This window comes from Lithobates pipiens, unplaced genomic scaffold, assembly GCF_037356315.1.
Source record: "Lithobates pipiens isolate NorthernLeopardFrog02 unplaced genomic scaffold, aLitPip1_a1.2 Scaffold_25, whole genome shotgun sequence".
NCBI lineage: Eukaryota > Metazoa > Chordata > Amphibia > Anura > Ranidae > Lithobates > Lithobates pipiens.
In genome coordinates this window covers 162,827,424-162,852,314 of record NW_027507787.1, presented here as the reverse complement: position 1 = coordinate 162,852,314, position 24,891 = coordinate 162,827,424, and the positions used below count along the sequence as shown (strand labels likewise).

Below are 24,891 nucleotides of genomic sequence, written 5' to 3'. Positions count from 1 at the left end.
TGGGGACTCTGTGATGGGGGATCTGTGATGGGGGAGTGTTTGATAGGGGGGATCTGTGATGAGGGTGGTCTGATTGGGGGATCTGTGAAGAAGAGGGGTCTGTGATGGGGGAGGGATCTGTGATGGGATAGTCTGTGATGAGGGGATTCTGTGATGAGGGAAGTTTGTGATGGAGGAGATCAGTGATGAGGGGAGTCTTTGATGGGGGATCTGTGATGGAGAGGGGTCTATGATGGGGGGATCTGTGATGAAGAGAGTCTGTGATGAGGGGGGGTCTGTGATGGGGGGATCTGTGATGAGGATGGTCTGTGATGAGGGGCGTCTGTGATGTGGGGGATCTGTGATGAGGAGAGTCTGTGGTGAGGGGAGTATGTGATGGGGGGGGGATCTGTGATGAAGAGAATCTGTGATGAGGGGAGTCTGTTATGGGGGGGGATCTGTAATGAGGGGAGTCTGTGATGGGGGGAATTTGTGATGAGGAGAGTCTGTGATGAAGGGAGTCTGTGATGGGGGGCATCTGTGATGGGTGGGATCTGTGATGGGTTTAGTCTGTGATGGGGGGATCTGTGATGGGATGGTCTGTAATGAGGGGAGTGTGTAAGGGTGGGGGGAGGGGTTATGTGATGGGATGGTCTATGATGAGGGGAGTCTGTGGTGCAGAGTTTGAGGTTTGGAATTGAACATAATGGTATGAATTGTTGTTTTATTATCATGATATAAAATAATGGATGTGACGGCCTTTTGGTGGGGTGGGGCAGCATTTCATTCTTGGACCCAGGCAACATAATGTCTTGGGCCAGCCCTGATTCAGCCCTTTTCTCTCCAGCCTGACTGTCCCTGGCCTGTCCCCTTCATTGTTTGGATTTCAGTTCTTTCAATTAATGGAGGCTCAGTTTCAGAATGCTAAAGGACAACGCTCATTGTAGTCTGTTTGCAAATGCAGAATGCCCAGCAATGCCCAATTCTCCAGACTGACATGCAATCATAAATGCTTTTTTGATTTTTTTTTTATCATTTTTATAATTCTAGTATAGGGAAAAAACTATTCTGCTTCAGGGGACTTAAGAAGGAAACTCAATGAAATTGGAAGAGAAGCTATTTAACCTTAAACTGAGTCGGTGGTGTTAGCAGGAAGTGTTGATAATTTCAAAAAACTCTTCGATGGGCATCCAACTGAACACAATATACATATGGGAAATTGGCTTTTTTTTTTGCTAGAAAATTCCCCAAAACATTATATCATTTTTTATTTTTTTTAACGCAGAGGCCCTAGAGAATAAATTGGTGAGTTTTGCATTTTTTTATGTCACATGATATTTGCGCAACAGTTTTTAAGACGCAATTTTTGGGAAAATATAAATTTTAATTATAAAAACAATACATAACATTTTTTTTTGTAAGGTATATATATATATATATATATATATATATATATATAAATATAAATATATATATATATATAAAGATGATGTTATGCAACGGCGATAAATTAAATATATTTCACTATTCCATAGGCAAAGTTTTAAAAGCCTTTACAGGTTACCACTAGGGATGAGCTGAGTGTTCAAGTCGAATCCATGTTCATCTCGAACACGGGCTATTCGCCTGTTCGGCGAAATCCGAACATTATGGGCCGTTCACGCCAAATTCGAGTGGTGCTCACGGCCCACGGCATTGCTGGCTGATGATTGGCCAAGTCAGCACTATGACCCGCATGCTTGCCAATCACAGCACCGTCAGCGAAGAGAGCCATAATTGGCCACAGGCAGGATTCAGGGGTTTAGTACACGCCCCTACACGATATAAGGCCATCTGCGCGGTGGCCTGGCGTAGTGTGTTGTGTCGCTAATAGAGAGAGATAGACGGAGAGACAGTGTCTGAATTTCCTTTTAAGCTATTGCAATTACAGTCAGTGTATTGGGCCACCTGCACAGTGTACGCCTGAAGCTACCCCAATTGCTGATGTTCTTCTGGTATTATACCAGTGGCAGCTGTAGCAGTTACAGTCAGTGCATTGTGCCACCTGCAGTCACTCCTTCCCTAGACCCACCATGTCCTCCTGAGGCGTCTCCCCGAACGGTTTGAGCACAGTGTTGGGTACATGCTCCAGGAGGATGCCCAGCGTTTTGAAGGCTCTGATGATGATACCCAGCTAGAGGAAGGCAGTAGGGTGAACCCAGAGAGAGGGGATGCCCAAGAAAGACATCAATCTGGCAGTCATGTTCCACCAGCTGCAACATACTGCCAGGTTTGCTCCTGTGATGAAGAGAGAGGAGATGATGAGGTCACTGACTCCACGTGGGTGCCTGATAGGAGAGAGGAGGAGGAGGAGGAGGCTCATCTCCAACAAAGCAGGATGGCCTCCAGTGGCCAGCTTAAGGGTATCACCCCGACTGAATCACACCGCAGAGCTCCGCCTGTGCAAGCCGCTGCTATTTGCAACATATGTCTCAAGCGTATCTTGCGTGGCCAAAACATCAGCCAATTGGGCACCACATGCTTGACCAGACATATGTCGACCTACCATGCAGTTCGTTGGCAAGCGTACCTAAAAGACCCACACCAAAGAACAAAGTGGACCTCTCCTTTCTTCTCTTCAGCTGGGACCTCTAACCCCACTATACCTTCAGTCCTCTCTGAAACCTGCACTGAGAGGAATGAAGGTGTAGAATTAGGTGTGTCACAGCCAAGTACTTACGGGCAATCTGCTACACCGACGTCCGTTTGTACCAGGCAAATTTCCCTACCCCAGCTGCTGGACCGTCGAAAGAAGTTCACTCCCAGCCATCCACATGCCCAGTGGTTGCATGCTAGCTTGGCTAAATTGCTAGCACTTCAACTGCTGCCCTTTCAGTTGGTAGACTTGGCCCCCTTCCGTGGGTTTGTGCTTTGTGTGGTTCCTCAGTGGCAGGTTCCCAAGCACCACTTTTTTTCACAGCTCTCTACCTGCATGTGGAAGCCAATGTCCATGCCTCGCTGGACAGGGCGGTCAGCGGTAAGGTGCATATTACCACTGACTTATGGTCCAGCAGGCATGGACAGGGAGGTTGCCTATCTTTCACAGCACATTAGGTGACTCTTCTGGCAGCTGGGAAGGATGCAGGACAAGGTGCAGGTCCACCGACCACCGACTCGGTTGATTGACTAACGAGCACCAGTTCCTAAGGCCCAATTTTTGAGCCCCTGTTTAAGAGGGGCGTGTAATTACAATTTTTGATGCAATACTTTGCAGCAGGGCTCATTCCTGCTCTCCAACTACAGTTTCTGTGAGGTGTAGCAGTGTTGTGGCACCAGTGCCCTAAATCCCATGAGCCCCAAATCCCAATTTTTCGCCCCTGTTTAACAGGGGCATTTAATTACAATTTTTTATGCAATACTATGCAGCATGGCTCATTCCTGCACTCCAACTAGAGTATATCCATGAGGGGTTGCAGTGTTGTGGCGCCAGCACCAGTGCCTAAGGCCCAATTTTTCAGCCCCTGTCTAACAGGGGCATGTAATTACAATTTTTGATGCAATACTTTGCAGCAGGGCTCATTCCTGTTCTCCAACTAGAGTTTCTGTGAGGTGTTGCAGTGTTCTGGCACCAGTGCCTAAGGCCCAATTTTTCTGCCCTTGTTCAACAGGTGCATGTAATTATAATTCTTGATATAATATTTCACAGCAGGGCCCGTTCCAGCGCCCACCAAGAGTAACTGTGAGGACTTACAGTGTTATGACACCAGCACCACCACCACCACCAAAGGCCCAATTTTTCTACTACTGTTCAACAATGGCATGTAATTACAATTCTTGATATAATAGTTCACAGCAGGATGTTCCAGCACCCACCAAGAGTCACTTTGAGGGCTTACAGTGTTGTGGCTAGTGATGGACGAACTTCCGACGGAAAGTTTCGCGAACGCGTACCGTGAACGCGGCCGATAGTTTGCGAACCGGAACGTTCGCGGCGGGCCCCATTGACTTCAATGGGAGGCGAACTTCGCAAACCTACAGGTCAAATTTGCAGCCAAAAAATAATTAATAGCTGTGCAAACATAGTCCCACCACATGGCCAATGACATAACACATGTATGAGGTGAATCTGGGATCGACAACTACAAGCATTCTTTAGGTTGAATAGGTTCTGGGGAGCTTGGGCGGCGCAGCAGAAGAGACGCTAGCAGCGGAAAAGGAGGAGTCAGCTGAGGAGAGAGAGGAGGATGGAGTAGGAGGAGGAGGAGAAGAGTCAGGCCTGCATGCAATCCGTGGCGGTAAAACCAAATCTACACGGGTGCCACGGGTTACATGCTTGACGGCTGTCAGAAGGTTCACCCAGTGGGCAGTAAAAGTGATATACCTTCCCTGCCCGTGTTTGCTAGACCACGTGTCTATGGTCAGATGTATCTTGGCACCGACACTGTGTGCCAGAGATACATTCACTTGCCGCTGAACATGGCCATATAGCTCTGGGATGCCCTTCTCTGAGAAATACTTCCTTCCTGGGACCTTCCATTGTGGTGTTCCAATGGCCACAAATTTGCGAAAGGCCTCCGAGTCCACCAGTTTATATGGCAGTAGTTGGTGGGCTATGAGTTCTGACAAGCCAGCCGTCAACCGTTGGGCAAGAGGGTTATCCGGCATCATCATTTTTTTACGCTCGAACATTATGCTCACGGAAGCCTGCCTTTTTGCAGAAAAACGTGAGCTTGGCGTGATGGAAGGTGGAGTGGAGGACAATTGTGAGGAGAGAGGAGAAGGAGAAGTAGAAGACGAGGCTGGATGGTGAGAGCCTGCAGTGTGGCTTTGTGTGTTCCGTTGCTGCCACTCGGCTCATGTGCCTTCTTAAGGCGGTCGTCCCTAGGTGAGTGTTGGGCTTACTGCGACTAATGCGTTGACTGCAAAGATTGCAGATGGCAACGCTATTGTCAGCAGCGGACACGTTAAAAAAAGCCCACATGCGGAGCCATGTGCCGGTGTCCTGGGAGCGCCAGATGTGACCGTACATGGTCGATGACTCGCTCCTGATACATTTGCAGTCTGCTTTGTCCCTCCTGTGCAATGTAAGTTATTCCTGCTTCTCCTCCCTATCTGCTGGTCCATATCTCCCTCTGAACTCCCCTCCTCTTCCTCTCTTGTGGGCACCCACGTGACATCACTAGACACGTCATCATCAACGTCACCTTCCCCACCGCTATAAGTAGAGATCTCGGAGTAGGCAGCAACACCGGGACCAACCTCCTCCTTGGGCTGATCTGGGTACTGTCGTCAGACTGCTGAGTAGCGGTTGTTGCTGCCTCCTCTTCCTGATCCAATACCAAGAGTGGCTGCGCATCAGAAATGTCTTGATATGGATCGGAAAATAATTCCTGTGACTCAAGCGGAAGGTATGTGGTGGTGGTGGTGGTGTTGTTGGTGGTAGTGTCTTTGGGGGTGCACATAGCAGAGAGTGAAGAAGAGGGTGCAGATCAAGAGGATGAGGAGGGTGCAGAAGAGTAAGGCTGAGCGAGCCACTCAACCAAGTCTGGTGCGTCCTTTAAAGTAATTGAACGCACCTTCTGCAACTTCCCACTTTGGCTCAAGCCTGTTGCTCCTGCCCTACCCCTACCACCCCTGCGGAAGGGCCTGCCTCTTCCTCTGCCTGTCATTTTTTAAATGACCCTGTGACAAAACTCTCAGTCCCTATACCGATGAAGGACTGCTGCAATATAGGTCAGCGGTCAGCAGTAGTGCACCTCAACCCTATGTATTGTGGACCGATACCAGTCCTTATAGAATGGCAGACTGTACCTCACTCAACCCTATGTACTGTAGTACCCTATACCTTACCAGTCCTTATAAGGACTTTTGTGGACCAAGTAGGTTGTGTGTGAGTGATTAGCAGACTGTACGTCAGTCCCTATACCGATGAAGGACTGCTGCAGTATAGGGCAGCGGTCAGCAGTAGTGCACCTCAACCCTATGTATTGTGGACCGATACCAGTCCTTATAGAATGGCAGACTGTACCTCACTCAACCCTATGTACTGTAGTACCCTATACCTTACCAGTCCTTATAAGGACCTTTGTGGACCAAGTAGGTTGTGTGTGAGTGATTAGCAGACTGTATGTCAGTCCCTATACCGATGAAGGACTGCTGCAGTATAGGGCAGCGGTCAGCAGTAGTGCACCTCAACCCTATGTATTGTGGACCTATACCAGTCCTTATAGAATGGCAGACTGTACCTCACTCAACCCTATGTACTGTAGCACCCTAGACACACCAAGTTACCATTCCTTATAAGGAGCTTTGTGGAACAAGTGGGTTGTGAATGATTAGCAGACTGCAGCAGAAGGGCAGCAGTCAAGTATAATATTCTTTCTATATTTGGAAGAAAGAATATTATACGTGTACAAGCCTATTACCATACCACTGATACCAGTCCTGAAAAGAACCTTTGTGAAACTAATAGTAACAGCTACTGATTAAACTGACCCTCACTGCCTCACACACTGCTTCCTGCCTGTCCCTATATAAACTGACAAAACAGAGGCTACTGGAACAATAATTGAAATAACACTTTTGTGGACCTGATAGTAACAGCTAATGACTAAACTGGCTGTCCCTGCAGCACACACCGTCCTGTCCCTTTCTCTAAACTGACAAAAGACACTCAGGCTGCTGCAACAATCACTAGCACAGCACTGCCTATCCTGAACTACACCTAACACCTATACCAGTCCTGAAAAGAACTTTTGTGTACCAAATAGCTAGCGATTTGGGTCACTGTAATCTCTCCCTGCTCCACACAGCAACCTCTCCCTATAGTGACAGAAGAAAGAATGTAAAATGGCCGCCGGATCGGGTGTATTTATAAGTTAGGGGGAATGTCAAAGTGTCCATGTGCTGTAATGTCTCAATTGGCTGTCCTGTACCCCATGATGGATGTGTCATCATAGGTGAAAGTTCTTTTACGCAGTAAACACGGAAGTCCGCCGGGCGAACGGCGCCAATAGTCCGCTGAACGGGCGGACCGCGAACAGCCGAAATTGGCAGCGAAACGACCGCCGGGCGAACCGTTTGGCCATCACTAGTGTTGGCAACACCAACACCTTAGGCCCAAATTTCTGCAGAGCATATAGGGCAGGCCCTTACTTTCAAATGTCTCCTACTTGCAAAAGGAAGGAGACAACAGGAAGTGAGATGAAAAAAGACGGACGGAAAAAAAAATGTTACAGGGTTGATAACCCTTCCCTATGTTTTCCAAAAAGCTTAAATATAGTTTTTTTGACTGGAGCTACACTTTAAAAATGTACCAGTTCAAAAATACAAACAGATTCTACTTAACAACAAACCTACACTGCCTTGTTTGCACCGCCTGTATAGTGCTGTTCTGATTATATAGGGCCTGGGGGCCCCACGCATTTCCTTTTTTTAATTTGGGTACAGGGTTCCCCTTAATATCGGTACAAGACCCAAAGGGGCAGGTTATGGGCAGGGGGACTACCCATGCCATTTTTCTCAATGATTTTCATCCATATACCGCAAGCAGTTTTAAACGACTTTTTTTTAAGTTAGAAATGTAATTTTTTGCAGGCACTGTTCTAAACATGGGAAACATGTGCCACTTCACAGGCATACTATACATACCCCCAGGCACGATATTAAAAGGAATATTTAACTTTTTTTCACTTTAAGCATCATTAAAATAAGTGCTCCTGAAAAAACTTCAGTTTTTAAAACATTTTTTTTGTCCCCTGGGGCAGGAGCCGGGTCCCCAAACCCTTTTTAGGACAATAATTTGCATATTAGCCTTTAAAATTAGCACTTTTGATTTCGAACGTTCGAATCCCATAGACTTTAATGGGGTTCTGAATTTTGTGCAAATTTTTGGTCCATTCACAGGTTCTGGTGCAAACGGGGGTGTTCGTCTCATCCCTAGTTACCACTATATATTTGTAAAGGAGCTCTAGTTCTAGAATTACTACTCATGATCTGACATTCATGGTGATACCTCACAGACGATCACTGTTTGTGCGCGCGGGACCAACATGCACCTTTGCATTGTATTGTACCTCTACCATTACACAAAAACAGTGTTAAAATGTAAAAAAAAAAAAAAAAAAACACAAGACACACTTTGGGACAAGTAAAATTTCCCACGAAGTACATTCATCTTCTTCTCTCGCTCTGCTGACGAACATTCATCTTCTTCTCTCGCTCTGCTGACGAACCGAAAAAGAAAAAAATAAATAAATGAAGCCGCAACCGACCCACCTCCATGGGAGGCTCCCGCCGTATGCCGCAGTTCCTAAATAACTGAGGGCAGGGCCACACGGTGACAGGTGTCCCCGCCCCCCTCTGATGCACAGGGACTTCCCAATGGCTTCCCTGTGGCGCCAGAGGGGGCGGGCCATCCATTTATGTAACGGGTGGCCCTGCCCCCTCTGACACCCCGGGAAAGCCATGGGGAAGTCCCCGTGTGTCAGAGGGGGCGGGGTCATCCAGGGACATTACCGTGGGGCCCGACCCTCAGTTATATAAGGAAAAATATGAATGAAAATGTGAAGAGCTTAGATAATCATATAAACCGTGACAAGCAATATGAATGTACTTAATGATGAGAAAGCCCGGAGCAGAACTCAGCAGAGTAAGCGCAGGGCGGCATGACAAGTGTTAACAGGGACTGAGGGCGGTACAGGGTTCGTTCTGGGAGGGGAGGAGCAGAAGTATAGTTTAGAGGGGGCGGCTCCTCCCCTCCTCAGTCTGCAGAGTAGGAGCGAGCTTCCCACCCTCCCTCCCTTAGCTTTGGGGGGGATGTTGTTTTTAGTAACGTGTTTGCTTTCTTTTTCAGTTGAGCTGTCGTGGCAGCGGCATGGTGTTGGTCTGTGCAGATGAAGGATTTACCCCAGTGATCGAAGAGTGCGGGACCTATCGGTGGTATAGTACCCGTCAGTGGTGTACAGCTAACAGGGGTTTTAGCTGAAGTTGGTATTAGGTGCACTGCGGTCAGTGTTTGGCCTCTGAGCTAGTTTGTCAGCTTGAGGTCTATTAGAGTTGGGGACCGCAGTGGCGGAAGTTTTTTATGATGGTGGTTTGGTGGGTTTATCTTAGCACAGACCAACGGGAGGAGTTTAAGGGAGCAAGTGCCTTAATACTTGAGTTTAGATTTGTTAATTTATGTTATTTATGTTATTTATGTTAATTATTTTGAATAATTTTATAATAAAGATAATTGGCTGCTACGGCCATGTTTTACTCCAGATTGGTGTGGTCTCAGTTTCTGGGGTGTTTAGAAGTTAAGGGGCGTAGCAGTGGTAAAGATTGGAAAAGGGAAGAAGTCACCTAGGTTATACACTGGTCATGCACAAGTGAATCAAAACAGTCCTCTAATAGAACATATAATGTCTGTACAAAAGAAAACTGAAAAGTGCAATGTCCAGAAAAATATATATAATGTCCAGAAAAAATCAGTGACGATCTTCAACTCTATATATGTGTATAAGATATGGTGTTAAGCTTCAACCTCATATATGTGAATATAATATGGTGGTGGCAGTCTTCAACCTCAAAAGTATACATAGGGTGTGATAGTAATTTACTTGATAGTAGATCCACCACCAGAGACACCAAAAACTGCTTACCAGAAGGATTGAACTCAGATAGGTATACACCTAGTGAGTCAATCAAACTTTGTGGTATAATATACCAAGGGGATCAGGTTCACAATCCAGGCATGACCTCCAGATGGACCTCCAGATGGACCTCCAGATGGACCTCCAGATGGATGTGGGATGTAAGTGGGGTCAGTAGATATGGGCGATCAGCCCCACCATTAAAAGAAGAAGGAAGGCATATAGCGTAATTCCGTATGGATAACATTGACTACATAAAAAATCAAAGGAAATACACTCATGCTTATGGTAGTAACAATAAACGCTTAAATAAAAGGTGACAGTGGTCTCAGCATGATTTCCGAATGCGTTTCGACTTAGAAGTCATCATCTGGGGTACTGGACCACTGTATTAGCTGAGTATTTATAGATATTAGATACCCCCATAACGAGTAACAGTTCCCTCTGATTATGAATGCAAATTATGGGGAATACTTCCTGGTTCTCCCAAAATGCGCTCCAAGCCTCGCTCTCACATGCGGAAGAGGATATGACGTCAGATGAGATTGTGTCAGGCTCAGACAACCTAGAACATGGTGCCGCTGTTTAGAGGGACATATAGGAGCGCCATGTCAGACGGCGCCATGTCAGGTATGTATAACCCAAAATGTGGCGCCGCTCATCAAAGGGACAGAAAAACATAATGATCTGAGTCATAATTTATCGCTCATGAAGGTAGAATGCTAGAACCAGGGTTGAAATGGAAAAACACTGCATATGATAATCATATAGTCGAGAAAAAAATGGGCATAAAAAATATAAAATATATGGGGCCTGACAGAAACATAGAATGCAGGAATAAATAAAAAATTAATATATAAAAGAAATGTAAGAGTTAAAATTATATATATATATATATATATATATATATATATATATATATATATATATATAAAATATTTAATGATTACATTTCAAGGAGCTGGTATTCATGATAGAGACCAAACAAATATTTAATCAAGTATATTTTGTATATCCCATAAAAATATTTTGTACTTGTGCCACCACACATGTCGTTTACATGATCATTTTCTCTTGCGGGAAGCAATATGTGGGTCGCACAATTCAAGCTTTTTCTCTCAGTTAGTGAGCATATCGCTAAAATAAAAAATAAACATAATGTACCCCGACATTATAGAGAACATCACAGACGGGACCCCATAGGCTCTCAATTTCTTGTCGTTGACAAATATACTTCCCCTTGGAGGGGAGGAGCCATGACACGTGGGGTCTCATGTTTGGAGACTTATTGGATCCACCAATTACAGACTTTCTCGCCCCTTGGATTAAACATTGAATGGGATATCAATGCTTTTATTAACCAAGCATGATGTTTTTTCATTTTGGATAGTATAAGGTGCAGTTGGTACATTTTCATATTTTTTATGAATATTTTAAATTTATTTTTATACATTTTTCATACTTGATTAAATACTTAGCGGCTTGTGCTTTTCCTCCAGGCCGAACAGGAAGTGGGTCCTGACTGAGACCTGATTGGCCGGTAGTACAAAGGCTCCCTGGCCAATCAGGACTCACCCCTGATGGTAACCCCTTCCCTGACAGCGTGATTAGTACAGTGACAGTGCATTTTTTGTAGCACTGATCACTGTATTGGTGTCACTGGCCTCCAAAAACTGTCAGATGTGTCCGCCGCAATGTTGCAGTCCTGCTAAAAATTGCTGATTGCCGCTATTACTAATAAATAAATTTACTAAAAATTTACAAAAAATTCCATAAATATATCCCATAGTTTGTAGACGCTATAACTTTTGCACAAACCAATCAAGATATGCTTATTGTGATTTTTTTGTAGCAAAAACATGTAGCAGAATACATATTGGCCTAATTTGATGAAGAAATTAGATATTTTTTTCCATTTTTTATTGGATGTGTTTTATAGCAGAAAGTAAAAAATATTGTTTTTTTTTCCAAAATTGTCAGATATTTGTGTTCATAGTGCAAAAAAAACAAAAACGCATGGGTGATCAAATACAACCACAAGAAAGCTCTACTTGTGGAAGAAAAAATTGTATTTGCGTACAGTGTCGCACGGCTGCGCAATTCTCAGTTATTGTCGTATCGAAAAAAATGGCCTGGCCATAAAGGGGGATAAACGTTCCAGAGCTGAAGTGGTTAATCAGATCACACATGTAAAAAGATTGTATCATATGGAGTCTTGAGATAAGGCATCTAATTAATAACAATAATAATATTAATAATAATAATAATACAAAAAACAAATCCATACATCCAATACATAAATACACAATGAGATGAATTAGTAATTCAATCAAATAAATATATATATATAAATAAAAAAAACAAAAACAAATCTAGAAATCACATACACATAAGGTGAATTTGTAATTCAGTAAATAAATAAATAAACAAACAAATCAGATTCATAAATACACAATGATAAGAATAATTAGTTAATTAACATACAAATACATACATATATGAATATATAACCATATATATATATTCTATTTACAACTATGATTCTGTGACAAACGGCCAGCATAGCGGCGTTTTGAACCACGCTTATATGAGGACTGACCTTTCTGGCGCCATGTGCGGTCACCCAGCCGAGAGAAGGATTTAGACTGCTTTATGGGGCTGAAAATAGGAAGCTGCAAGATAATGAGAAAGACATGGAGAGCGGAATGATAGCCAGGCTCCGTAAAGCTTATGGGCCCTTGCTTGATTGACACATATGGTTAAATTAAAGTGTTGTCTGAAATACAGATGTATTTAATAGTGTGATGCACACAGATGTACATAAAGCTGTGAAAGGCAAGTGTTTATTAAAATTAATAGTCCAGATGATTTTTTTTTTCTTTCCATCTGGCCATTTAGTAATAAACAGGTACAAAGTGCAATCACTGTGTGCAAAATGCAGGCTATTTCAGTTTAATCAAATCACTTAAATCCTAAGTCAGGAATTATTTTTTGTTTTGGAGAGTATGGAAAAGAGTTGAACTTTCTGCCATCAGGATTTTTTTTTTTTGACAATTGAGAATCCCAAACATTGGGTCTTAAGTTAAGTGCAGCCATTGCTGTCAAAGCTTCACTGGTGCCGATCCAGTTGCACAGGGTTTTTTTTTGTCTGTGACTCCATTTGGGAAACTTCCTTTTACTTTCTGTACATGTCGCCTCTGTACAAGAAATAGGGATGGGGGCAATAGTACATGGGTCCTCACAGCTCAAAACCCATTTTAGATGGCACCAAGTTGCCTCAACAAGTTCATCCTCCCCTGAACCTAAAATTCAGGTGTTTCCAGTAAAGAGCACAGTTGATGCTACAGAATACAAAGGCATTGTAGACAATTGTGCACTTCCAACCTTGTGTTTGGACTCTTTTCTGTTACAGCATGACTGTGCCCCTGTGTACAAAGCCAGCTGTATAAAGACAGTTGGAAATACTTCTTGAAGAACCCCCTTTGGGATGCATGACCCCTATCCTCATGATACCAGTCTATGTACCTGGGGAGTTGTTGTACTTACCACAGTTGGTAGGGGTGTAGGGACAGGAAGTGCAAACAGATACTGTCACAGTTGCTACCGTGCCATGGTCATGCCCCAAGTGGCTCAAGGAGGTATTGAACCCATGACTTTCTGTGTACTGTTCCTGCTGTATTGCCTCTGAGCCACACCTAAGTTCATTATTCAGCCTGGTTTCCAGCTATGCATTGTCATGCATGCAGCACTGAGGTCTATACTCTGGATCTTGCATTGCAATTAGCACCTGTCACTCCTGGTTCTGCTGAGGCAGTTTATAAAATCAGCTGGGTATAAAACACTGCCTCACCCTGAGGGCTGTTCAGTTTATTGTCTCTTGTATTGCCAAAGGTAGCCTTTTACCTAGTTACCGTGGGCTGTGTGTATCTACAAGAGTGAGTATACATCTCTGCACTATGGACTCCAACCGAGGCAAGTCGTTACATAATGAACTGACCCTCATGGAGCCCGCAGAATTTTCAAGATGCTCACCTCCTTGCTCAGCAAGTCGCCAACCTGGGCCTGGGACATTTTGGAGCTGCAACAAGAATTCCTGTTGTTCAAAACTACAGTACGCCTAGCCCCGGAACCAGCATGCCCTGAACCATTTGTTGTGATGCCAGAGAGGTTTAACGGCAGTCGTGCATCCTTCTTTTGTTTTAGGATGGATTGCAAGCTGTGGTTTGCTCTTAAGCCTAGATCATATGCCACTGATTATATAAAGGTTTGCGCTACCATCAACCTGCTTACTGGGCAAATCAAAACATGGGCTCATCAGCTACTACAGGAAAAGCCAGTTTTGGACAGCCGTTGAGCATTCATGTTTGCCCTTGACTCTCACATTACTGTTTCAAAGAAAACCAGGGTTCCCAAGTCTGCTCCTAGTTCATGTGGCCTACGGGGACCCAGGGACAGAAATACCCAGTGCAGATATGACTTCAAGCCATTCCAGCACATGCCAAGCTATGAAGCTCTAAAGCCATAAAGCCTAGACACTCCTGAGGATATATTAACAATTACCCTGGAAGATGAGGAACCCATGGAGATGTTCTCCAGACCAAGCTGTCTAAAGGTGAAAGAGAGCGGAGGAGAGGCTGGGGTCTTTGTTTCTATTGTGGAGAAAGAGGGCACTTTATCTCTCTCTGCCCAACTCGCCCACCTCGACCAAATGTTCTTCAAGTGGGTACAATTAGGATCCATCCTGCTACCCCTGCTTATCAGCCTGTAAATTGCCAAGGTTGCTGTAAGTCCTATCCATGTTCAATGACACCAGTGGTTTTCCAGACTACGGTGGTTAACGATACCGGTGTCCCTCAATAGCCCATAACCATTACCCCTGAGAAGCTCTTACCATCAGGCCTAGAGGCAACTATGCAACCTTCTGACAACAAACCAGTTGCTGTAGTTTTTCCAAGCTTCATAGTGGTAAGTGCAGTAACATCATCCTGTCCTACCAAGGAAATTCTACCACCCGACTGCACGTATGCCTCGAATAGCACCATAGTCTATGGAACTGGGGATGTTTGAAAAAGCTCTGCAAGTGACGAATGTCTCCCCTGCAAGAACTTCAAAAATAATAATGCCCAAAGGGAATAAGGAAAGGTCTTCTAACGCTACTGTTGGTGCATTGTTTCCTTGTGAACTAGATGAAGACCATACATATGGCATGGATGCCTATGACAAACTACCTGTTCACACCCAGAAGGCATTTCTAAGGGGGAACTGTCATGGTTCCTACAGTGCCATGCAAACTGCTAGGCATGGTCATGCCCCAAGTGGCTCAAGGAGGTATTGAACCTTATGCCTTGTCCTGCATGCAGCACTGAGGGCTATACTCTGGATCTTGCATTGCAATTAGCACCTGTCACTCCTGGTTCAGCTGATGGAGTTTATCAAATCAGCTGGGTATAAAACACTGCCTCACCCTGAGGGTTGTTGTGTTAATTTCTTCAGTCTCTTGTATTGCCAAAGGTTCCTGTTTTCCTGTGTTCTTATTTTCAAGTTTCAGTGTCAAGGCTGACCCCGGTTTCTGACTCTGGCTCTGTTCCTCGTTAACTCTGACTAAGGTTACTACAACTTCACCTTGACAATCTTTTGGTAAATTCTCTGTCAAGCCCCCGTGCTCAGATACACAGCCCAGGTAGCCTTTTACCTAGTTACCATGGGCTGTGTGTATCTGCAAGGGTGAGCACACATCTCTGCACTATGGTACCCAAGGGTGTTCTTCACACCTTTCCAAAAGACTCACCCCTCCCACTTGTCCGCTGCCCATCATGATCCTTCTTATTTCAGATTGGCTTCCTTTAAGTTTGCATCTCTCCTGGATAGGCAAACTGTCCTGCCTATGTCTCTTCATAACTCCCCTTCCCTAAACCCCCCACCCCAACCTCCCCTTCCTTTTTTATTTTCCTTCTGTCTCTCATTTCTTTCTTTCTTCTCTGTCTTCTTCTCTTCTCCTTCTGCTCTTGTCTAATACATTCCCCTATCCTTGACATCTGCACTGACCCGGCTGGGCTTATCTAACTTGGTTACCTACCAGGCTGTCAGTTCCCTCCTATGTGGCCATCTCTCCAAATAATGCTTGTTCCCGATTCCCCCTATATGAGTTGCTTTGAGATAACTTTTCTGTAGCATCTGGACTTTGGCTCACTATTGGAAAGTCTTCACCACATTGAGGGACAGATTCATTATATGTACCTAACCCACCTATATATGTCGTATATAGATGGATTTGTATGTATGTCACCTATTGATGATATGCCTTAAAGAATTTTATTTTCATGATCCTTTATTCTGTTGTAAAGGCTATTTGAGCCTTTTGGGCCCCATTTTGTCATCTTTACTTGTTTTATTTCAATAAAGTATTTGTGGGACTAAAAATAAAATATAAAAAGTATAAAAAAAATACATGGTTTGGCCAGTTTGGTGTGGAGGAAGAAAAGCATTCCCACAAATCCCTAAGCTCAACCCTACCTGTAGGATGAATTGGAACACTGGTGGCGAGCCGAGTCTTCATAACTAACATCCCACACCCACCCACAAAAATGCTCATTCCTGACCTCAATCCAAATAAAAACTTTTAGGATGAATCATAATTACAACAGGTCTTCTTACCCAACAAGTATAGCTGTCAACACAAAGCTCTTTTGGCTGAATGGACACAAATTCCAGCAGACATACTCCAAAATATTGTTGAAAACCGTAGCCACAAATAGCGTTTTGCTTTTAGGCCAAAAAGATCAATTTTGGTCTCATATGACCAGAGCATATTCTTCCACATGTTTGCTGTGTCTTCCACATGGATTCTCGCAAACTGCAAACAGACTTCTTATGGCTTTCTCTCAACAATGGCTTTCTTCTTGCCACTCTTCCATAAAAGCCATATTTGTGGAGTGCATGACTAATAGTTCTCCTGTGGACAGATTCTCCCACCTGAGCTGTGGATCTCTGCAGCTCCTCCAGAGTTACCATGGACCTCTTGGCTGCTTCTCTGAATAATGCTCTTCCTGCCTGGCTTGTCAGTTTAGGTGAATGGCCATCTCTTGGTAGGTTTGCAGTTGTGCCATACTATTTCCATTTTTGGATGGTGGATTGAACAGTGTTTTGTGAAATGTTCAAAGCTTGGGATATTTTTTTATAACCTAACCCTGCTTTAAACTTCTCCACAACTTTATCTCTGATCTGTCTGGTGTGTTCCTTGGCCTTTGTGATGCTGTTTGTTCATTAAGGTTTTCTAACAAACCTCCGTGGGCTTCTCAGAACAGCTGTATTTCTACTGAGATTAAATTACATACCAATGGACTCAATTTACTAATTAGGTGACTTGTGAAGGCAATTGGTTCCACCAGATTTTAGTTAGGGGTATCAGAGTAAACGGGGCTGAATACAAATGCCCCCTACACTTTTCACATATATATTTCTAAAATGTATAATTTTCCTTCCACTTCACAAATATGTGCCACTTTGTGTGGGTCTATCACATACAATCCCAATAAAATACATTTAAATTTTTGGTTGCAGCATGACAAAATGTGGAAAATTTCAAGGGGTATGAATACTTTTTCAAGGCACTGTACATAGGAGGTCTGTTGCTAGAAATATTGCTCTTGCTCTGTCATTCGCAGAGATGCCTCGCATGTGTGGTGCAACCGTATTACCAAAAAAGGGGCCAATGTGTGCGTCTGCCTTTGGGTGCAAGCATGGTGGGATAGGGCCGCTTTAAAATGTTTTTTATTTTTACATTTTCTACACTTGTTTTTTTTTTTATTACTTTTATTGCTATCACAAGGAATGTAAACACCCCTTGTGAAAGCAATAAGCATGACAGATCCTCTTTACTGAGACATCTGGGCTCTATTAGAGCCAAGATCACTCCTCTGTCCTTAAAAGCATTGGATCAAACTCATATCAATTCAATCAGATGCTTTTCTAAGTCAAAAATGGCTTGTTTACATCCTGCAAAAACCAGAATTGACTAAATGCATATTATTGGGTTTATTGGGGAAGATACAGTCCCCGAACACTTCTATGGTAAGCTAGCAGAACTGCCGGCTTCAGTCCCAGGCTCCCCAGTGGGAACCCTTTTACATTGTAGAGCATCGCCAGCTCTAAAAATGGTATTGGGGGTTCATGACTGCAGCAGCAGCCATGGCCCCAGTATAACCACTCAAAAAGCTGTGACATACCGGTACATCATTTGGCATGAAGTGGTAAAAGTTGTCCTTCTGCTAGCCAATTTTACATTGCTGTGTCATCTGTAATCACCCAAAGAGGGATTTTACCACGTTTAAAAAAAATGTAAGTCTGCAGCTACAAATATTGATACAAAATATCCTGCTGCTGGTTGATTGTGGTGATACAAAGTCTTTTACTACCCAAGAGGAAAAGGCCAAGGGAAAGGTCAAAGACAAAAGGACAAAGTTCACTATAGCTTTGAGCTACATAAGCTTCAAAGATTGTAGGACTGCCCTTTTTGTGCCTGCTCCTGCTGAAGCACCCAAGTTGGCTGCCTGTTTTGCCCTTTCCCTAGGCCTGCGATGACTATAGAATGCTTGTTGTCTGTGTCTTTCTGTCCCAGTGACAACAGTACCCAACCTCCATTTTTATCCAGGTGTCACAGGGAAAAGACAATAGCAAGGCTCTTTTGGGTTTGTCGTAGCTCGGTGTGTGTTCCAGGGAGGTTGTGGAACCAGAAATTGCATCAACATCATGTCCTTGATGACACCCTGTTAGAGGGTGAAACGTGTTGACACAACTTCCAGTTCTGTGACCTGAGACCTCACTTCCGCCCTCCATGGAATGCACCTCGAGCTGTGGCAAACCCAGTAGAGCATCATGATTTTCTTGATGCCGTTGTTTACAGCGATTCTGTAAGTGTATTTCTTAAAAGGCGCAAAAAAAGTGTTTTTACAGTAGTTCACTATGAGCACCTTTTTTCATTGAGCCTGGTGGATATTGAGGGTGCTTGTAATAGCAGCATTCTGGAGACCTTATTAAAGAAGCCTAAGGGACCTGCCATTCCCAACACAAGATATAAGCATGTCTGGACCCAGACTGAAAAGCTAAAGGTCCATTTTTCTCTTGAGTGAGGATACAAGAGGGGTGTGTGGCACATTGCATGGCTTGTTTACTTGAAGCACTTCGACACTTTTTTCTGAGGATTTTGGAGCACCATGCACTTTATATAAGATTTTGGACTTAATATTATCCTCATACTGTATGTTTTTCACTGTTAGTCACCAATATGCATTTCAGACTGTAAGCGCTTTATCATTGTTATTTGATTTCAAATCACCATGTGAGATTATTCTACCACATGTTGACTTCCTTAATGGAGATCTATTTTTATTCCTTTGTCTATTGTTGTCAGAGAAGCTCTTTGGAGATCTATCTTTATTCTTGTGTCTGTTTTTCTATTGTGGTCAGAGAAGATCTGTGGAGATCTAGCTTTGTTCCTGTATTGTCCATTTTGGTCAGAGAATAATCCACGTAAGGCCAGGATCAGGTTCCCACACCTCAAAGTTCAGCCTCAGGTTGACTTCCTTAATGGAGATCTATCTTTATTAGTTTGTCTATTATGGTCAGATACGATCTATGGATATCTATCTTTATTATTTTGTCCTTTTTTCTATTGTGGTCAGAAAAGATCTATGGAGACCTATCTTTATTCCTGTATTGTCAATTTTGGTCAGAAAAGAATCAACCTATGGCCAGAATCAAGTTCCCACACACCATACTTATATCATAGGTTGACTTACTTAATGGAGATCTATCTTTATTCCTTTCAGTCAAGGGTACCACACATCTATCAGATTTTGTTTCCTGTTAAGGAAGTGTTCTGGATTTTGGGTTGTATTATCAGGATGGTATGTGGCACTATTAAGTGTCATATTATAGTGGCAGATAAAGGTTAAGTGGTAGGTGAAATTAAGTGTTAGGAATAGATGATAATTTAGGTCGAGAGTTATAGCTGTCAAAGATACAATTACTTTCCATTCTCCCATTGGGATGTCTATCTTTAATTCCAGTCTCCAGGTGGGACCGGCACTGAAACCCTACTTCAAAATGGCTTAAACTGACTCCTGGTTCTAAAACCTAAGGTTCTATTAACCTCTGTGAATGTTGCAGTTGGACTGAGGTTTCATGCTTTTTTTTTTTTTATGTCATTAAATAATAATATCAATGAAAAATATGCAGCCAATATTCATGAATTTTTCTTTTAAGAATGTTCACCATAAGGACAAAAATTGTATATATAATGTAACTGTAAGCTGGTAACCTGTAAAGGCTTATGGAGATTTTTTTAAAACAGAGTTCGGGACCTTTCCATGAGTGTGTGCAATTTTAAAGCATTTTATATTTTATCAAATATTTTGTTTTTGTTCATTAAAAGTAATTATTGTGTATTTTTCCAAAACAATTGAGTTTGAAAATCCACTTTGCAAATATTGCATGTTCAACAGTGCCGTGATCCTCATTGCTCAACTTTTCAGGGTTACAGAGAAGATAATGGAAGCCATTTTTTCATTTCATTTGCTGAATCTGTCAAATGTTGAAGATAAAGAAATCCTGAAAATGTTGGTCTCTGATGAACTGAGAACAGCCTGGAAGTGGATTCTGCTTTTGATGTAAAGAGGCAGTGAGTGCCAGAGGAAAAGATATTCATTAAGGAACAGAATAAAAGGGCTACAACTTTCTTTATCATCATCATCATCATCATTTGTACTGTTACGCCTCACTCTCAAATACTGGCTGTATGGAATATTGTTCACTAGAGATGCCAGTTGGGCACTAGACATAGCAACGTAATTTAACCACTGGATGATGCCAACTTCTGACAGAACGCCTAGAGAGGAGTGACACTCTTACATCACCGTTACCCTCGAGTCTCAGAAGGACGGGTTTTTGAATGTGTGGCGGTCTGCACATACAATTTGAAGGCGTATACTTGCATCCCTGTTGTAAGTGCAACTTTTTATTTCTATGTGCAATCAACTCTTACAATTTTACACTATGTGGAGCCTTTTGTGTTTTTGGGGACTCCTGTGACCATGTTGGGAAGATTGGTGTGTCAATTGAAGGACCCTCTGAAGTTAAAAAGGCAGCGGCCTGGTATGGAGCCACAAGCGCTTCTGACAGCTTGTAATGAGAGGTCCATATAATTTGGTAAGTGTCAGGGCTGGCTTAGCCCTTCCTTCTCTGGGATGGCTGCTCAGCTGTCGGCTAATTGCCAGCTCTCATCTTTCTCCACAGTTACCAGCTGTTCCTGATCATGCTCATCTGACCTTCCTACTTAAAGCTGTCCAGCTCACTTCACCTCTGCTTTCGCCTTTGTCACATCACAAGAAACCATCTCCTGCAGTTCTGTTTAATGCCTGGCTTGCTGACATCCCTTCCGGCTCCTTATCTTGCTTGCTGTTGCTCTACTTGGATCCCTGACTTCTGGCCTGGCTGATTACCCGATCTGGTTATTGAACTCTGGCCTGGATGACTACTCTATCCGGTTACTGGGCTCTGGCTATGCTTTGACTACACTTTTTCTATTGACCTTTTTATTTTTATTTACTAAACAAGTGTGATTTAATTGTACTTCTGTCTCGGTTTGATTCATGGTTTCTGACAGTAAGCGAGTCTTTCAGCCTTTGGTGGTGGTGACACAGAATCACAATTCAAATTGGCGGATGGTGGCAATACTCACCAGGAATAATAGAACACATCACTTATGAACTTTATATTTTAATTTATTTTGCATATCTTTTTAAGGTCATATTGCTTAAAGAGGTACTTCACTCCCTCCTTATATTTTTATTCCCTATCCCATCTTAGCTCATCTGCTGAGCTGTCATTAAAAAACATGCCCTCCTACCCAGGGAATCCAGCTCTGTAGACTGTAATCTATCGCTTCACCATCATACGCCAGATTATGCTCTACCATCTTCTTTTCCCATCTCAACAAGGAGCTGGCTGCTTCTACCTGACAGCTCCCCCTTCCCTGATGCATTTGCTTTGTACTGTGCTATGTGCAGGATGCATCACAGCGCATGCGCATCATTTCTGGTGCACATGCACTATAGTATTTAGTGCCTGAAGTCTTCTAAGATGCATTACATTGTTTTGTTTTGTTTTCATTTATTTTTCCTTTTATTTGAGAATCCTTGTAAAGTATAACCGAAATGTCATTAAGGACAAAAAAATAAAAAAATTAAAAATATCGGCACACACCACTATCAGAAATAGTCTGGGAATTCTTCATTAAGTGACCTCGATGGAACCAAGTGCAACAACGGAACACCCGCCATAGGGGTGCAACGTCTAGAGACATACAATGGATGGGTGCAGCATGTTAGGCTCCAGTCATATAGGCACCAACGCCTCTACAGCATGAATGAGGCATTCAGAGTGGCCTGGAGCTGTGTGCTGACAGCCTGCGACTGAATGGAGGTGCAGTAACTATAAGCTGAACGCCCGAGTTAGTCACAGAACCCACAGCCCCGGAAGGAAGAGGAGCGAAGATGAATCCGGCCACCAGCAGGGACATCGCAGGCTTCGTTTGCGGGTAAAATGCAACATAATTATATATCATAACACTAGTATGCATACTAGCCCATTATGCTTTTACTTTAGTGGGTGTTCCCAGCTATCAGAAGGGTCGGCCCACAGCAGAGTCCAGCCTTTCTGCAAGAAGGGGATTATTCTGGCACCGGAATGAGACCCCAGAGTCAGAGGAAGACCAAGGAGACACTTAACAGTGCGGGATGCATTACATTGTTGTCTCATAAGGCTGTGGATTGTTGGTATTTGTAAGAAAGAAAAAAATCAATTCCCAAAAGTAGTATGGGGATTAGGAGTCAAATTAATGTTAAAAGGAATAATAAAGGTTTGCTTTAACTCCGCCATGGTTGCCTAGCATCAACTGTGTGTGTATGTGATGGCAGACTACTGAAAAAAAGGTGGAAAAAAAAAACATTCACAGAAGGTCTGCATAGTAGGAGGGTTCTTAATAATTTAATTTCAATTACTTTTATTAAGAAACAAGACAGTCAAAGAATAGACACTTTTGTTATATCAGTGGTGATGTTGTTATTCCCATCTGGTGACTGTGGAGGCCATTGGAGTACAATGACCTCATTGTCATGTTCAAGAAACCAGTGGTGAGATGATTTGGGCTTTGTGACATGGTGCATTATCCTGCTGGAAGTAGCATCAGAAGATGGATCCACTATAGTCATGAAGGGATGGATATGGTCAACGACAATACTCAGGTAGGCCGTGACATTTAAATGTTGCTCAGTTGGTACTAAGGGACCCAAAATATGCCAAGAAAATATCCGCCACACCATTACACCATCACCACCAGCCTGAACCTATGATACAAGGAAGGATGAATCCATGCTTTCATTTTGTTTACGCCAAATTCTGACCCTTCTATCTGAATGTCACAGCTGAAATTGAGACTCATCAGACCATATATATATATATATATATATATATATATATATATATATCAGCCATTTAAAAAAAAAAAAAAAAAAAAACCTTTAAATTAGTATTTCAGAATTTCAGAAAAAAAAAAAAAAAAACGAAGAAAAACAAAAAAAAAAAAATAAGGTTTTAGATGCACTTCAGCTAGACTAAGTTAAGTCCATGATTAGCTTAAAGTCATTCAATAGTCAAGCCACCTATACTTTGATCACAGAAAATTTTGCCATGCAAACACATTTAGCTGTCATACTCTTTTTTTGTGGTGCGGGTTCTTTTTTATTGTAAACTTGTTCCTGTATTATTTCAGAGTTGGAGAATATGAATAAAAAAAAGGAAATCAAAAGAAAGCATTTGACAAGCGAACAGAAGTTCTCAGCTTGGCGGATGTCTGCCCTCAGGCCGGGTTTGATCTGAGAAATTCATTATTTTGGTCTTATATTTATAGTAGGACTCGCTGTGTGCTGTTATTCCTATTACAGATCTTTTCTGCATACTCACATAACTGCACACACACACTTTCCTGGATGTAAGGTCAGCCAAGGCCTTAAAGTGAAGTTGTGAAGCAAAGCAACAAGTTCACATAGGGTCAGTTCACACCATAGAAGCACAGTCCAGATGCGCTCCGGATGCTTTTTTGCATGTGCCTTTTTGATGCGTTCCAGTGCGTTTTCTCCCCCTTTTTTCCCTTAACCTTAAACAAGAACACGGATGTTTTAGTGCATTTGGGTACGTTCCGGTGCATTCCTGTGAGTTTTTGATGCTTTTTACAGCGTTCCAGTACAGTCCAGTACAGTCCAGTGCAGGAAACATGCACCATGTTCTACTTTTTCTGGAACTGCAAGCACTGGTGTGAACTATGCCATTGAAAACCATATAAGGAGGAGATTAAGGGGGGATATGATCAACATGTACAAATATATAAGGGGTCCATATAGTGAACTTGATGTCGAGTTATTCACTTTACAGTCAACAAAGAGGACAAGGGCGCACTCTTTACGTCTAGAGGAAAAAGAGATTTCATCTCCAAATATGGAAAGGTTTCTTCACAGTAAGAGCTGTGAAAATGTGGAATAGACTCCCTGCAGAGGTGGTTCTGGCCAGCTCAGTGGATTGCTTTAAGAAGGGCCTGGATGATTTCCTAAGTGTAAAAAATTATATAAATTGATCCACGCAGTGGAAATTAAAATACCAGATCAACCAGAAACTGCTGACCCTACTTACCAACCACCCTAAGGTGGGGTGAATGTAAAACAAGAAGAATGAGACAGTAGCTCTTGCCGCTGTTTCTTAGCCCTTGTACACACGGTCGGAGATTCCGACAACCAAATCCGTCGGAGTAATTCCGGAAGAGGTCCAGAAGTGATGTTGCATACACACGGTTTTTGGAAAATCCGATTGTACAAAACGTGATGACGTTATTTCGTTACAACGGGACTATGTTCAGGCTAGTAGCCAATAGCTTTGGTCTAGGAATTTGATCTGAGCATGCGTGGCACTTTGTCCGTCGGAGTAGGCTACACATGATCGGAGTATGTCCGATCTGAGCATTTTGTCGGAGAAATATTTCCGGCAAGTTGGAAAAGTTGGTCCGACGGATATTCCGACGGAAACAGTTCGATGCAGACCACACACAGTCGGAATATCCGACAAAACGCTCCGACCGGAAACATCCCGCCAGAATCTCCGACCGTGTGTACAAGGGCTTAGGTTGATAAACTTTATGTTTAAATAACACTTTTTACAAGGTGGGAAAAACTATATCCTAGGCTAAAAATAC

General features: G+C 43.0%; 1 non-coding gene across 1 annotated transcript; it reads right to left on the bottom strand.

Moving 5' to 3' along the window:
- Nucleotides 1-22,257: 22,257 nt before the first annotated feature.
- Nucleotides 22,258-22,386, bottom strand: LOC143932543 (small nucleolar RNA SNORA35). Its single transcript, XR_013262968.1, has one exon. It is a non-coding gene; the product is annotated as a small nucleolar RNA SNORA35 (small nucleolar RNA).
- Nucleotides 22,387-24,891: the final 2,505 nt, after the last annotated feature.